Raw genomic sequence first — 15,812 nt, 5'->3', positions numbered from 1 at the left:
CAATCCATTTTTAATTAATTGATGATGGGTGAATTTAAAGTTATCAGTCTTCGATTCTAATAAATTAATTATCAGTTAGGTTCTGATGATTTACAAAGATACGTATGATTATTTTATCCTGACAAACGATGAGATTTGCTAGACTACATGACTCAAGTATCCTTTGCATTGATATTTAAAGAAGTTACAAAAATAAGAACCCACATCGGGTTTACATGTTTCAAAAAAGAAAAAATAAGAGAAAAATAAGATGACCTATATTAGATCGGTACATCCCGAGAAGAAAAGAAAACTATTGAATGATCATCGATACGTCAGAGTTTTCCTTAGTTGTTTTCCTCTTGGATTGCTCCGGCTTCTCGATATCGATAACAGTAGGCTCCACAACTGGGGTGGGCTTTGATTTCTTATGGCTTTAAGGATTTCAGTCTCTGCTGGGGTTAACATAGGTATGGGCTCCGTAGTGATAGCTTCAGTTGTCTTTGCCTCGATAGGAGACCGGTCTGACTCCTTCACTGGCTCCTCTGTGACTTCAGGAGATGACTCAAGATCTTCCTTCACGCCCATCTCGATGGCCATCTTTGAAGTGATCTTAGAGATGTCTACCTCGAGATACAGCTTCTTGATCAGGTTGTGGCACTGACTGAAGGCATAGTCATATGCACCCTCAAAGCTTTCGAACACTTCATCCTCAAACTTCTCAAAAGCCTTATATAGTTCCACTGCCTTGATCTTGTCTTGCTCTTTCTTGATTTATCTTTTCAAGGTCTCGATGGCCTTCTCATGAGCTTCATTGGCCTTTTTCACCTCTTTAAGCCCCGACTCCAGTTCTTTATTTTTCTCAGCAACAGTGTGCAGATCGAAGATCTTCTTCTTCTGCTCGTTTATTTTTCATTGAAGGTCCAACAAGTTCTGGTTCTTCTCTTTCAAGGCCTTCAGCTTCTCCTCGAGTTGATGTTTGAGTCCAACTACGAGCTCGGACTCCTTTCTCTTTTCCTCTTGAAGGATGATTAAATTGGCATCCATGGCCTTTTTATTTTTAAGTAGGTGGATCATGTTCTCATACATGACTTTAAAGTCAATAGCGACTTGCAGAACAAAAGATTCAGTTCGGTCATTCACCGAAGTAAAAAGAAAAAAAAATACTTACATGCATGAGTCATTCAAATTCATGGTTAACGATCTCCTCTGGCTTACTCTTCTAACATGCCTCTAGATCGACGGTCGGTACTACCATTTCGAGAAAATTTTGATCTAGTCGGGGTCGCTCTAGCAGTGATATTCTTGTTATAGCATTCCCCTCAACCGAACTTGATGGGGCCCTAGACACTGTAGTTGGTTTGTGTCTCGGTTCTTTGGAAGGAGGTGCAGGTCGGATATTATTGCTCTTGATCCTCACCACGGTAGGTTGGCGAGGTGGTTCCAGTGACAATACTCGAGGAGAGTTCTGCGGTCCCCGAGAAGCTTCACTTCTCTCCGAGGTGGTCGGAGAGGGAGTCATCGATGAAGATAGAGATGGCACTAGGGTAGGAAGAGATTATGCACCCTTGACTCTTTTTGGTGTGGGAATAGCGATGGACGGTTTCGGTTGGTCCTTCCTCTCCTCCACCTTTGTCGAGTTGAACCTCATCTCTACATGAGAATTGTGTTTTAGAGCAATGTAGATAAAAAAAAAGAGAGAGGAAGAAGCTAAAAAGTAAAATATTTTGGTCTTATCCTGAGGAGAGTACTGACTAATACTGGCGTCATACAATGCCTGATCATTTATCAAAGAAGAAAGCTTGGGTATTTTGGTGGTGATCAAGGTTAAATGAGCCACCTCATCCTCAGAGAAAATTTCATTATGAAAATTATGTTTAGTATTCCGATGTCTCTAGGAAGTTCTAAAATTCCACAGAATGGGAGCCTGGACAAAGAAAAAATGGACTTTCCAGTCATGAATTGAGGAGGGAAGGCTTAATCCAAATTTATAGCTCTTCCGAGGTGAGGAGTACTACCAACCCTTCTCACTCGAGTGCCTTTTCAAAAGGACTAAAGATCTAAACAAAGAAATCCTAAGGTCTATATGGAAAAAATTGTACATGATGATGAATACTATGATTAGTCTAATGACATTTGGAGTTATTTGAGTGGGGTGGACCCTATAGAAATCAAAAATATTACAGAAAAAGGGATGCATAAAAATCATAGGCTGGATCGAAGAGATTCATCATAGAAAGCTATGCAGTCCTCAGAAGGTTCAGAGACTTGACCTTTCCGACTTGGTATTAGTATTTCATATTCATCAGATATGTCATACTTGTCTCTAAGGGCTGTGAGGTTCTTCTCGGTTAAAATAGATCTCTCTATCTCTGGACCAAGATAGTTTGTGAGACCATGCATAAAAAATTTTGTGCTATGATTCAAACTTTTCTCATCTAACAGATCGATTTCAGGATCCTCTCATGGCCAGTAGGGGCTGGGTCGACCAAACCTATGGTTCATTTATGATTTTCTTCCCCTTTCTATTTCTATTAGATATGTTTCTCGAAGGAAAAGTTTGAAAGAAAAATAAAATGACTCAAAAGAAGAAGAGGGGCTATCCTACGGTTGAAAGAGAACTAGGTTGAAAAAGAGCAAATGAAAAAGGATTGATACCTAAAAGAAAAATAAATGAAATCTCTTAGGAAAATGAATAGTGGACTCCTCTCTTCCCACTCCGGTGAGGCTTCTTACTATCTCTAGCAACCGTTTGATGCTAAAAAACTTCTAAAAATATTTCGACAGCACCTTCGCATGGTAGCAGGAAAAGTGAATAGTGATGGGGAGTAGAAGCCTTTTATAGGTGAATTGACAGATAGAATTAACTGGCCTCCTTGTCGATTTGTGATGCCTAATGCCCATCCGATGCTCGATCAGACGGCGGTTAGGCACACCTCCCCTTAGATTCTACCATGTTAGATCAATCCGTGCCCAAGTTGGTAGGCCAACCGGATGTTGATAGCTGTCAAATTCTTATTTGATATTTTCAAATTATCCGTCCAAGCAATGATGAGGGAAGATCTGGCGGATCATTTTTTAAAAAGTCAAGTTCCTTCATTTTTAACCAAATAATTTATTTTATACTCTCGAGGTGTGGTGCATTTATTCCAGATGTCGGCAACATCAGTCTGAAAAATTTTGAGATAAAAATATGGAGATAAGATTTTTGGATTGATAAAAAATTGATTTAAAAGTTAAATATGGAGATAAGATCTCCTAGCCGGTAAAAATCAAATCAAAAATTCAAGTACAAAGATAAGATCTCTTGATCGATAAATATTGAGCTAAAAATCAAGTGTGAAGATAAGATCTTCTAGTCGGTAAAAACTGGATCAAAAATTCAAAAGCGGAGATAAGATCTCCTAGTCGGTAAACAATCAAGTCATGAGGCAAATACAAAGATGAGATCTCTTGGACGGTAGATAACCGAACCAGAAAAAGCTTATTTGAAAATAAAACATCCCGACTAGTAAAATCCAGTCTTTATGGTGAATGCTTCCCAAATTGGTGAAAACCCTACTTTATGAAGATACTCTTACTTCCTAGTTCGATCTGAAAATCATCACCTCGTACATGGGAAGTGAGAGGCAAAATATTGGTGCATTAAACTAATCTTGAGATACGTGGCATCATCAGACGAGATCAAGGAGATATTGATCTTGAAGTACCAGATCCCAGTACATCAATCTATCTATAAGCAGATTTAGATCGATATTATACCGAGCTGAATAAAAGACATCTTTATACTCTGGACATCTCTACTAACAGAAATGCTCATGTCAGATGTATACCGACTTGAACCCTGATACCTTTATCCAGGATGAAGCTTATGGCATCTCTAGTTCACCCCGATCATCTATCGAGGTGAGCTATTATTGTGATAGACTCAACCATTTTGTAAATGCCCATGGTAGTTTTTTCAACCAGACCACAGCTGGCCACGATCTCATGTCCAACTCATATGCACGTTGTTCGTCAGTTAATTTAAAGGTGGCTCTCTAACTGCCTAACAAACTTTTCTAATGGCCTAACAAACTCTGGAACGGCCTCCTCAATCTCTTTATAAATTAAAAGTCAGGGATCCTCCATCGGTAAGTTTAATTCTCTGAAACTAGGAGAAACTCTGCTAGTAGAAAATTAAGCCAGGCTCTCGGCTCCTACCCAGTTCTTCTCTAGTTTTCATTCAATTTTTCTTGCTCTTCCACTCTTTTCCATCCCTATTCTCAAGATTTGAACTGACTGAAGCATCGGAGGGTCAAGAATCAAAGGATCTCCATCTGGTTTCTTGATTGATTTTACAGATTGAAGGAGTTTTCGTCAGATCGAGAAAATTGCTCCAGTTCAATCTCACCCAAGTCGATTCACTTTATTCCAAATTTTGAGCCATGCGGCAACACACATGAAGAAATAGAGGAAGCTTCAATTGGTATGACCAAAGAACCATGAGCCACGAAACAGAATCAACTATTTGCTAAAGGTTTATTTAGACAACTCTATTTAAGAGCTATTTTAGATCCACATGAATCTGAGTCGTATTTTTCAAAAAAAAAAAAGCTCCAAATGAGGATAGTACTCTACATCATAATTGATCTTGTTGAACTTTCATGTAGTTGGAGATCAAGAATTAGACCTCTCCAGCTCAAGATATAGGATTTCAAATAGGAACAGGAAGAAGTAGATTCTGCATAGGAGTCTATATAGGTGAGATTATTTAAGGATTATTATGTTGTAATCTAGAACTTTTGAATGGCTTAGATTGGTTTAATAAGATGTAGTTAATTAGATTCTTGCTATGTAGGAATTATTGGCAATTTTGTACATATATAGTATGGATAATTAGGTAATCAATTTATATATTTATTATGGTTTGTGTTTAGAATATTATTGACCTAATTTGACTCAAAAAATTCGATGGATTAATAAAAGTAATACTATACCCTTATGCGATCTAATCTAAATGGAATTGGATGATGTTTGAATTCAATTTTTTGACCATATTTAATTATGGATTGGATTTGGGTTTTGCCCATCCCTAATATAACCAAACCCACTTGCAACCCTAGTCACGATTTCATACATATTGGATTGTGTTTGAATTCAATTTTTTGACCATATTTAATTATGGATTGGATTTGGGTTATGCCTATCTCTAATCTAACCAAATCTGCTTGCAACCCTAGTCTTGATTTCATATATATATTGGATTATGTTTTAATTCAGTTTTTTGACCATATTTAATTATGATTTGGATTTGGGTTTTGGCCATCCCCTAATCTAACCAAAGCCGCATTCAACCCGAGTCATGATTTCATATGTAAATATATTCTAGAGAAATTATAGGCCGGGAATATATAACACATTTCTAATTTTTGTTTTTAATCTATGCTTTATTTTATTCATCCAGCTCAGTTTGTAATTCTTTTCTTTACCCTTGTATATTCATTCAGAGGGGAGTCATAATCTTAGATGTTTTTTTTATCTTTTGTTATTACTTCTTCTATCTTTCCGAGTTTGGAGTCCAGGCTTACTTTTCTCCCAAGACAATAAGAATTATTCTTTTTTCCACTATAAAAGGGTTGGTTTTTCTTTGTTGTTCTTTTTTTTCCTTTCCACTCCTGCATTTTCGTTTTCGCCCCTAACACTTAGAAACTAACTCATATGAAATTTAACATCCATCAAAATGGTGAGTAATCCTTTTAAGCAAATTTCTCATTATGTAATATCGAGAGATTAATCATAATTGATATTATGATTAGATAAATCATGATATGAAAGTACAGGATTCAAGATGTTATCAATACTATCAGAAAATGAGGATTCCTTTTCTCATGTTGGAAAAAAGAGCATAAACAAATCACCTATAAACAAAAGAACTACTCAAGTGGAGGGACTCACGAATTCACTAGTGCAGGCTCAATGAAAATAAGCTATAGTATTCTATCTAAGAATTCTTAATTTGGATATGAAAGTTAGGCTGAATCTTAAATGGATGAAAACAAATTATAATGGTCCCACCAAGAACAACGTTGCTCTTACAAGCATATGACAAAAAACACCACTAGTGTATTAAACGATGTAGCGTTTACAGTACACAAGGATATATTTTTGTCATTTCTCCCATGCTATTGATATACCTCTTCATGCGCATTTATTTGCTTCACTCTTTGGTATATTGATGGATAGGGTAACTAATAGAAATACCCAGTGGAACCATTGGATAAGACTACTTGAATTCTAATATGATCATTATTAGTTTACATATTTCGAAACATAAATGTTGATTTGTTTCGACAAAGTTGCCCACTGTCGTCATATTTATTTATTTTCTGCTATGACATGTTTTCTAGATCATTGAAGGAAGCACAAAGGATCGTTGATAGTGTATAAACCAAGTAGACAAGGATTTTATATATCGCATTTACTATTTACAGATGACAATCTTTGTGATGAAAGAGTCAAGAAAATAAATACGTGAAAACTAACAAATGTCATGTCTATCTAGTGTCTACAATCCAATCAGAGGGTTAATGTTCAAAAATCCCAAATTCGATTCAGTCACCAGTCCGAGCTTAAAGAAACAAGTCATGGATGTATTTAGCAATCCCAATAAGAAGCGGTGCTTGGGTATGGCTAGGGTTTGCTCGTCTTCATGGATGTAGACTCAAGGCTGAAAATCTCAACTCTTTTTATAAAATCATTGCACATCTAGAAGGTTGGTTATAGAAGTGTTTATCCTTCTCAAGAAGATTGATCTTTCTCCAATCAGTTCTGGCTTTGACTCCCAACCGTGTCGTGTCTAACTATGCTATTCGATCTTCTGCATTGCCCAAATTGGAAAAGATTTTCAAAGCATTCCTGCAGAGTCATGAATTGGGTCAAAGAAAGCTTCACTTGATATCATGGGAGAATATATGCACTACAAAAAATAGAGGAAGTCCAGAGCTACGGCAACTTCGGCTAAGAAGAGATGCTTTGATGGGAAAGGCTGCAAGCAGGTTGGTACTGCAAAATAATTCTGTGGAGTAGACTTCCGACTGCTTAATACAATCTTGCAGATTGGAAATAAAAGAAACCCATCAACAATATGGAAAGCAATTTGTGGAGCAGCCAAATGGTTGATAGGAGTATCTATTTGGTAGGTTGGCAATGGAGTAAGCATTAGTGTTATTCAAGACCCAAGGCTGTTTGGCGGTCCTCTTAATTAGCTTCCAACTTTTATGACAGATCTTATTGATGGCAAAGTTTCATGGAACCAAGGCCTACTGAGAGATTTATTCCTTGAAATATGAGTTGAATAGATAATGTCAATTCCTATTCTCAAGCATAAACTGTGAAGACAGGTTGGTATGGAAAAGCACAGGTTCACTCTTTGAAAACCAGCGATATATACAAACATATTAAGGGACAATTGCAGCATTCTCCTCCTACCAACAATTTCAATTGGTTGCGGAAGCTAGTGGCTACCCCACGAGTTCCTTTGTTTTGGTGGAAAGTTATTTAGGAAAGACTTTCTTGTAAAAGTCTATCGTTGGACAGAAGCCTTCTACCAAACCAAAATAACTATTGTGACCTTTGTCCTGAATCAATGGAAGACATACAGCACATTCTAATTCAATGCATATTGGCAAAGATGATTTAGGTAGAGCTAAGAAGTAAATTTTCTTCATTTTCTCACATTAAATCTTAAATTACAAGATTTTGGTGTTTTAGTGGCATCAAAAGACACCACTAAAAAGTATTCGCCACTAAAACTATTAGTGGCGACTATAATATTAAAATGAGGTATTAGTGGTGGCCTTAGTTGCCACAAGAAAGATGCCACCAAAAGGATGAAATCTTGCAGTGAACAAAAGAAGATCTAAGAACGATGATCAGCTATATTTGTTGAGTTCTATGGTTGAAGAGGAATGAAAGGCAATTTAGAGGGAAGCAAAGTAATCCAAAGGAAATAGCCACCTTAATTCAGAGACTCATTACTAAAATATTAGAAGCCAAAGAAGATTTTGCTGGTCCAATGAGACCATGGCACTGGGGTATTAGTGGCCTGGTGACTTCACCTTCTTCTTCATAAATTCTTATTTCTTTGACACCCCCTCCCTATGGTATGGTTAAAGTGAATTTTGATGATTCATGGAAGGAAGATAAGGCAGTGCTGGTTTCCTTGTCCGTGATACCTATGTTAATGTTCTTCTTGCTAGATTGAGAGTATTTTGCACAGCAACAATGCCAGAAGCTGAATTAAGAGAAACTTGATTAGGCTGGAACTCGATGATCTCAAGGCTAAATTATTTGAGCTAGTGGTTGCAAAGGGATTCTTATGCCATAATCAGCTAGATTAGAACCTGTTACGGAAGATTTCCGACCCCATATAGAAATGGCTGGAGCAAACGGAAGACCACCAAAGCGGTGTTCCCACAAAATATGTCCCGACCGAAATTAGCTCCGATAAGGATCCTCCAACGATCAAGTCAGGAATCTGACACAACAAAGGAGAGGGAGAAAATGAAAGAGCAAAAAGTATTTTTTAGGATGCACACGCTAGCGTACTTGAGGGTCTCCTTCTTACCTCCATTTATAAGGAGATTAATGATGATGAGCCATACAGATTATATTAGTTGGTAAGTTGCCTTTTGCCTGTCATGCAGCCGAGAAAGGAGGCGACATGATATGGGCTTAGTAGGCATGTGGGAGACGACTAGAATTATGGTGATGTATCCTGACTTGACATATTTAGACAAAAGTCATTATTAACCCTTGGGTTTGTCCATGTGGTGGTTGTTTGTTGTCCTATACCCAATCCCTTCTTGGACGTCGAAGTCGAGGAACTAAAAAGAATTTTTACTTTTAAATGGAGAGCATCGGCCAAAAAAAAAGACTGACCGATTGGCTCGAGTTCGTCCATCTACGGGTCGGTAGGGATTGGGATCGGCAGTGGAGATATAGACATTAGAAGGCTTCCCACAGGGTCATGTTTGGAGGGTCAATATTATTGAGGCCAATTTCCTAGAAATGATTAGTTGTAATAGTAAAAGATCTTTAGTCCGATTAGGAGTAAAGATTGACTAAGAATCTTAGAGAATAGTTGTGCCTTTTTTGGTTCAATACTCAGTGCCCTAAAGTTACTTTGAGGGAGGATCAGCTGTCGAGGGGTTCGAAAAGGGACGGTATCATATGGCTGAGTTGAGTATCGGTACCACCACTTTAGTCGGGATGGCTCCAAGAGAATTAGAGTCAATAGTGAAAAGATGGAAGTTATTATGACTATCCTGTTGCATAGAGCCACGTGAGACACTTAAATACCCCTAACAGTGATCATGAATTGGCTTGGCATGCAGCTAGCCATGAAAGTAGTCTCAAGACATGATGTGAGATAGATGAGCAGAGCAACACTGCATGATAGGGCTTTTTAGCCAATAGAGGGCTCATCAGATGTTCTATAGTTTGAACCTGAGTAAAGATTGAGTAGGATGTGATGGCACCAAACCCCCTGGAGGAGGGATTTGGTTCTGTATGGTGAAACCAATCCCTTTTCTATGCGGCAAGATCGAACCCCTAGAGGGGGGATCGATTCTATTCGACAGCTGATGGATTCGAGCTCTAACTGTAGGAAGGCATCTTCCATTCAATAATTCTATCGTCTGTTTTCTTTTCCCATAGACGGTTCCTGGGAACATCCATTCGATGATTCTTTTAGACCAGCCACTAATGAAATTCTGGTGGTATTCAAGATATATCCCATCGAACGGGGTCAAGGAGCTTAATAATTTTCATTAGCTTGTAATGGCCAATGTATCACCTCCCAATCACCCCTCAACAGATGCCCCCTCCTCCCGAGTCCGAAGCTTAAAGGATTCGGGAGATGGGAGTACCATAGGTAACCAATGTCGCATTAAGTATGCTATAGGCTGAATATAGTTAGCAATGTTGGAGCACTTGTATCTCTAGAATCGATTTGCTGGAGCATCTTTTGACTTGCTTCTCATCTGATCAAATGGTTCGGTGTGAATTTTTGCCATTATTTGTAGTTATTTGTTGGCGATTTAGGGGTTGTCCGATCTTCCTTTGCAGCTCCAAAAAGAGAGTTACATATAAATGTTAAACCAATTTGATGATGAGGTGTCTGCAACAGACCTGATTGACCATTTCAAGACCATCCAAAGTTAGAAGGGTATTTTTTCGAGAAGGAGACCACTGCATTGTCCAGCCATTGATGGCTCGAGGGGGGGAATTAATTGGCATGGGATTTGAAGGCCGATGCACATTTCATTTTTTGGGGCTTCTTATTATGAGCCATCCTTAGTTTGTGCTGGCCAATAGAAAGGTATTGGGTATCATGCAATTGTTAGCCGCTTGAGATTTTGCAGATTTGAATCATCGATTATCCTCTTTAACAAGGGATTTGAGGTATGTGATCTCCCTCTTTTTACTATTTCAGATATTTCTCCGACGGTCTTATGTTCTCGAAAGTTCTTTTCACTTTCATCTTCCAAGATCACCAGTTGCCCTCGTTGGCTTCTTTTCTCCCAACCGTCAGGTGGACTTTCATTTCTTCCCACCATTCTCTTTTTTCTTTTCAATTTTTTTGCTGCTTTCTTTGATTTTCAATGGCTAGCACCGAGGGTTCTGCTGGGAGTTGGTCTCCTAGCCATTCATCAACACCAGTCGAAAGTGTCAGAGGGGATGGTGTTGGGAGTGAAGGGGGATCAACTTTCACGCCTGGCATGATCGAGTCTACCATAGGTCCAAGGGATTTAGATTTAATCCAGGCTCGATTTAAAATTTCGACTTCCTTCAAGTTGAAATCTCCGATCGCTGATGATAGGATTGGTAATCCTCCAGAATGGTGCATAGACCTTTATGAGAAATCATTTTGGACTGGGCTCCGATTACCTGTACACCCTTTCATCGTAGAGGTCTTTCATTTTTTCAATCTTTCTCCTTATTCTTTAGTTTCCAACTCTTTTTGTTTCATTATAGGGTTTATAGTTGCTTGCTCATTAGCTAGCATTCATCCTTCACTTTCTCTCTTTCGATCCTCTTTTATCCTGAAGAGGTGTACCATAGATTGGTGGTATGTTTCTCCTTCGAAGGGGGCTTCAACCTTGATAAAGGGAGCTTCTACTTCTTTCCATGGATGGAAGGAGCAATTTGCCTTTATTTCGGCCCCTTCCTTTGAATCATTAATGTTATCAAACTAGGGTCGGCCAGGGGAGGCTGTGTTCAATGTCCTGGAGTTGGAAGAAGAGGATCTTCATAGCTCTGAGATATTGCGGGAGTATAATATCTCTTCTTTGAAGGATATGCTATCAGAGCAGGCCCTCTTTCGTATCGGATTAAGTTCGGTCGCCCCAGGAGGTCAGTTCGGTCGACCCTAATTTTTTTTTTTTTTTCATTAACTCTTGGGCTATGCAAGGATGAGGCCGAAAGAAATGGAAGTGCTTCGAAAGGTGAATGCCCAGCGAGAGACTAGGGTACTTCAGAAAGGAGGTGTCCAGTAGCAAAAGAGAAAAGGGGTTGTTCCAGCTGCAGTGGGGGTTGAGAAGAGGCCGCGATCCCCACTAAGGTACACGTTGGGAGAGCATCTTCGATTTCCCAACCATCGGCCAATGTTCCTTTAGTGCCTCCTCCAAAAGTCGCCACCCATGGTCCAAAGGTCCCTTCTACCCCTCAAGAAGGGAAAACATTGGCCCACTCCCCTGACTGGAGGGGTCTGTTGGGATGTTTGGCCAAAGTCCCTAACAATGCCATCGTTGAGGATTACGAAAATACTCGAAAGGCTCTGGGGGGATGCTTCATGGGCCCAATGTCTTAAAGATCAGACAACAAAGCCTTGGTTCGCATCAGAAGGAATCGATGTCCTCCCTAGTTTGGGTGAGTTTTTCTAATTCCTCTCTCAACCCCTTTATATTTTTATTAATCGGGTTCAATTGGCTTTAGTTGGGGCATCAAGTTGTGGCTTTTATCATTTCGGTGAGGGAAGCAGAATCAAAACTCGTCGATGCTCATGAGAGGTTGAAGGCTGCTGAAATCGAAACCAAACAACTACAGCTTGAGTTAGAGAGGATGAAAGTGGATAAGGAAGAAAGAACAAAGAAAGCCGAAGCAAACTTAGCTGTCGAAAAAGAGAGACACCAGACAGCACAAGCCAAAGTCTTTGAAGTCAAAAAAAAGATGGAGAGGCAGGTCACAGAGGCAGGACGGTCAGCTGTGGAGGCCTTCTATAAATCCACAAAATTTATCAAGATCAAGGTAGATTTTGCCCTGGAAGCATATGCCCTGGGTAAGAAGGATTACCAAGTGAGGGTAGCGGAGCATTTTTTGGATCTTGATTTGGCCTTCTTGGGGGCTGTCGAAGAGAAGACTAGAGGGGATTCAATTTCAGTTGAGGCCAAAGGGGTGCAGGAGTTTGAAAGGATCACAGTAGATGTCCCACCATCTATCGAAGGTATTGTCATGGGGGTCCCTACTTCAAATAACATACCTCAAGATCCGACAAAGGCAGCATTGGTCGAAGGCAACTCGGGGCCTTCCACAGCATAAGATGAGGTTAGAAAAATTTAGGATAGCATTGTACTTATGCTTAGATAATGTAAACAAATTTTTGAATTAATGAAAAAGAGTTTTACTTTCATTCCTGTCGGCATTGTCTTCTCTCTTTTTTTTGTGAGAATAATTTTTTCTGATATGTAGCATTTGCTTTTAGTCGGGCCGTCGCAAACAACGGACAGGTTCTCCAGCCATAAGGCTGGCATTGCCAATTCGATCGCAAGTTGGGGCATTGCAAAAGATGTTAGTTAGGGCAAGGGAGGTATCGACCACGATCGAATGAGATTTACTGATTATGACAAAGAAATACGAAGACCTTTCGATCGAGGTAGATCGTATTCGTGAGGGTTCTTGGCTGAACTTACATGATTACATTGCTAATAAATATAAATTGATCGAGGAGAGAGACGCAATCGCCAAAGCCGCAAGTGAGGCCCAATGGCAATCGACTATTCGAATAAAATAGCTGGAAGACAAACTATGTTCGAAGCGAGTATTTACACAATGGGGATCAGCTAGTCAAATAAAATAGCTTGAAAGCAAGCTTCGTTTGGAGCAACTAAGGGTTGCGGATCATGATCGAATTATAAAGAAGGAATAGCAATTATTGACCAAGCTTCGATGCGATTTGACTTTGTCTGAATGGGCCAACACCAATCTTTATGAAATGATTAGAAAAAAGAGATCGGAGATCGTAAAACTCTGAATTAAGCTGGCAAAAAGTGAGGCCGCAAAAAGAAGTGCTGAAGGCAAGTTCAAAAGTAAGATCTTATTTGAAGCTGCTCAGAGAGAAGTGGTTATCTGGGTCACTAGTGCATCTCGTCAGGCCTTCAGAGCCAGATTTGGGAAATACGAAGCATAAATCTTCGAGCTTTTCCTCAAAGTAGATACTAGTCTCCTTGAGATCCCAGAGATTGGGTCTAAAGAACGAGAGAGCTTGGCCATAGTGCTTGTGCCTGGTCCTAGAAGCTGATCAGAAAGGGTTCCAATCTTGTAAACTTTTACCGATGAAATCGAACCCTTTCTTTTTCCATCTTTTACCGCCTTTGTAACTTTTACATAATCAATATGAAATGTTCCATTTAAAGTTTTTAAGCTTACTTTGCATTCATTTAGCCCCTTATGCTCCTTTTCTCTAAAATGCCTTATTGATTCCACATCAGCTAGGCCAACGATGTACTTTGGCACTTCATTTTAAAGGATTCGCATCTCAAATAAGTGTTGCAAAGTTTCTAATAGGGGTCAGCAATCCCATCCTAAGCCTAGGTATATTTAGTCTCACTTAGGTTTCACATCTATCTTCAGTTGGGTACCATAACTTATCTTCGGCTTCGGCCAAATTGTAGATCAGGAACAAGAAAATCCAAAGCGAATCCCCTCTGGGGGGGGATCGACACCTGGATCTTTATAATGTGATCCTTAAAGACTTTCAAATCAGATGTATGTATTTAGGTATTGCAGCATGTTGTCTTCATAATGGAAGTTCAAGGGATCAGGAAAGGTGGAGACTGACCTTTTCGCAGTGTCGGAAGTTAGAGTTGGTGATTTAGACAGCACACTTTATGGGAATCAATTTTGTTTGGTAATTGATAAGAGTGTGCTTCGGCTAAGATAAAATGCTCTTACCCAACAAATATTTTTTTTCTACTCCCACGTATCAAATGGGGGATAATCACATGCATACTAATAGAAAACATTAAGCACCTCTTTGACTGAAGATTATATATGACTTTCGAGACACATATGTTTTCGTACCTGAATTAAACATTTATTGATTCAAAACTTGGGAAGAGTGTGATGAGACAACATGGTTGATTCATTTGCATCTATGCCTAGATGTACGTCAATCCAGAGGGTGCTCACAACTATCTTACGGTGATTGTATTACTTCAGTTAATATAGGTAATCATAGGGGATTTGAGTTTAATTCCTCTTTCTATAAGAAAAGTGCTTCGAAGAGGGGTATTGTATCCCAAGCGTTATGGAGTGAAGGAGAGGTGTCGTCCTTCATGCGCATGATGAGGATTTTTCGATGAGTGAAAAGGGGGTTATCCTTCCTGGTCATGGTTGCCATTTGGTGAGTTCTGACCTGGTTTGGGAGGTATTAAAAATGGTCATCTCTCCCTTAGTAGAGATGGATCCTCTACCTCGAGGGTTCCTCCGGCCAACGCACTCGAAGAGGGTATGGCTACAGGCAGAGCCCCTTGCGGTGTCTGCCCCTTGCGGTGCTTAAGCAGGATGCATTCTTTCAAGAGCAAAGGCTGGAGGGCCATGCAGGTGCTCCTTGGTGCGGGCGGTAGTCCTAACTGGCTGTAGACATCGTCCATGGAACCCTCAGTGGCCTACCGATACGGGTTCTAGCTCATCATCTTCGACGGCATGCTGCTTCACATCTGGATCGATGAGGAAGCCATTGGCGGTAAGTGGAGATGCCATCACACTATATTTATGACTAACAATTTGTTCAATCTTATGGCTATAGTACTGGATAAGTTCGACGGAAATCTTCGTGAGCTATGTTCTAGTTAATGGCCAATGTTGGCTTGTATTTTTTTTTTTTGTTATCTTTCCCTCTTTTGTACTTCTCGTGATGTCCTATTTTTGGTGATTAAAAAAAATAGCTAAAAGTTATTTCAATTTTGCTTACCACTTTCTGAGCATTACTGGGACTCCTCCAGAAGAAACAGAGCTTACTGCTAAATTCAATTTCAGGTGACTCTTCTAGTAAAAATTAGTTGGAGCAAATTTTTTATGATCAATTATCCCTCACTAGTTGATTTGTTATCTTCATGCAAAAATTGCTGCTTAGCCAATGCTCAATGAAACATATATGCATCTTGATATCTTCCACTGAATAAGTGGGGGTTTGCTGCAGTCCCACTGAATAGGTGGGGGCTTAATGCACTCCCATCAAATAAATGGAGACACGCTGTACTTCCATCAAATAGATGGGAGCTTAACGCACTCCCACCGAATAAATGAGGGCTCACTGTACTCCCATCGAATAGGTGGGGGCTTAATGCACTCCCACCGAATAGGTGGAGGCTTAACGCACTTTCACTGAATAAGTGGAAGCTTGCTGCACTCCCACCGAATAGGTGGGGGCTTAACGCACTTCCACCGAATAGGTGAGAGTTTGCTGTACTTTCATCGAATAGATGGAGACTTAACGTACTCTCACCGAATAGGTGGGGGCTTGCTGCACTCCCACCGAATAAGTGGAGGCTTACTACCGCAGTAGAATG

This window comes from Elaeis guineensis, chromosome 12 (assembly GCF_000442705.2).
Source record: "Elaeis guineensis isolate ETL-2024a chromosome 12, EG11, whole genome shotgun sequence".
In the NCBI taxonomy this organism is placed as follows: Eukaryota; Viridiplantae; Streptophyta; class Magnoliopsida; order Arecales; family Arecaceae; genus Elaeis; species Elaeis guineensis.
This window is presented reverse-complemented; position numbering follows the sequence as displayed.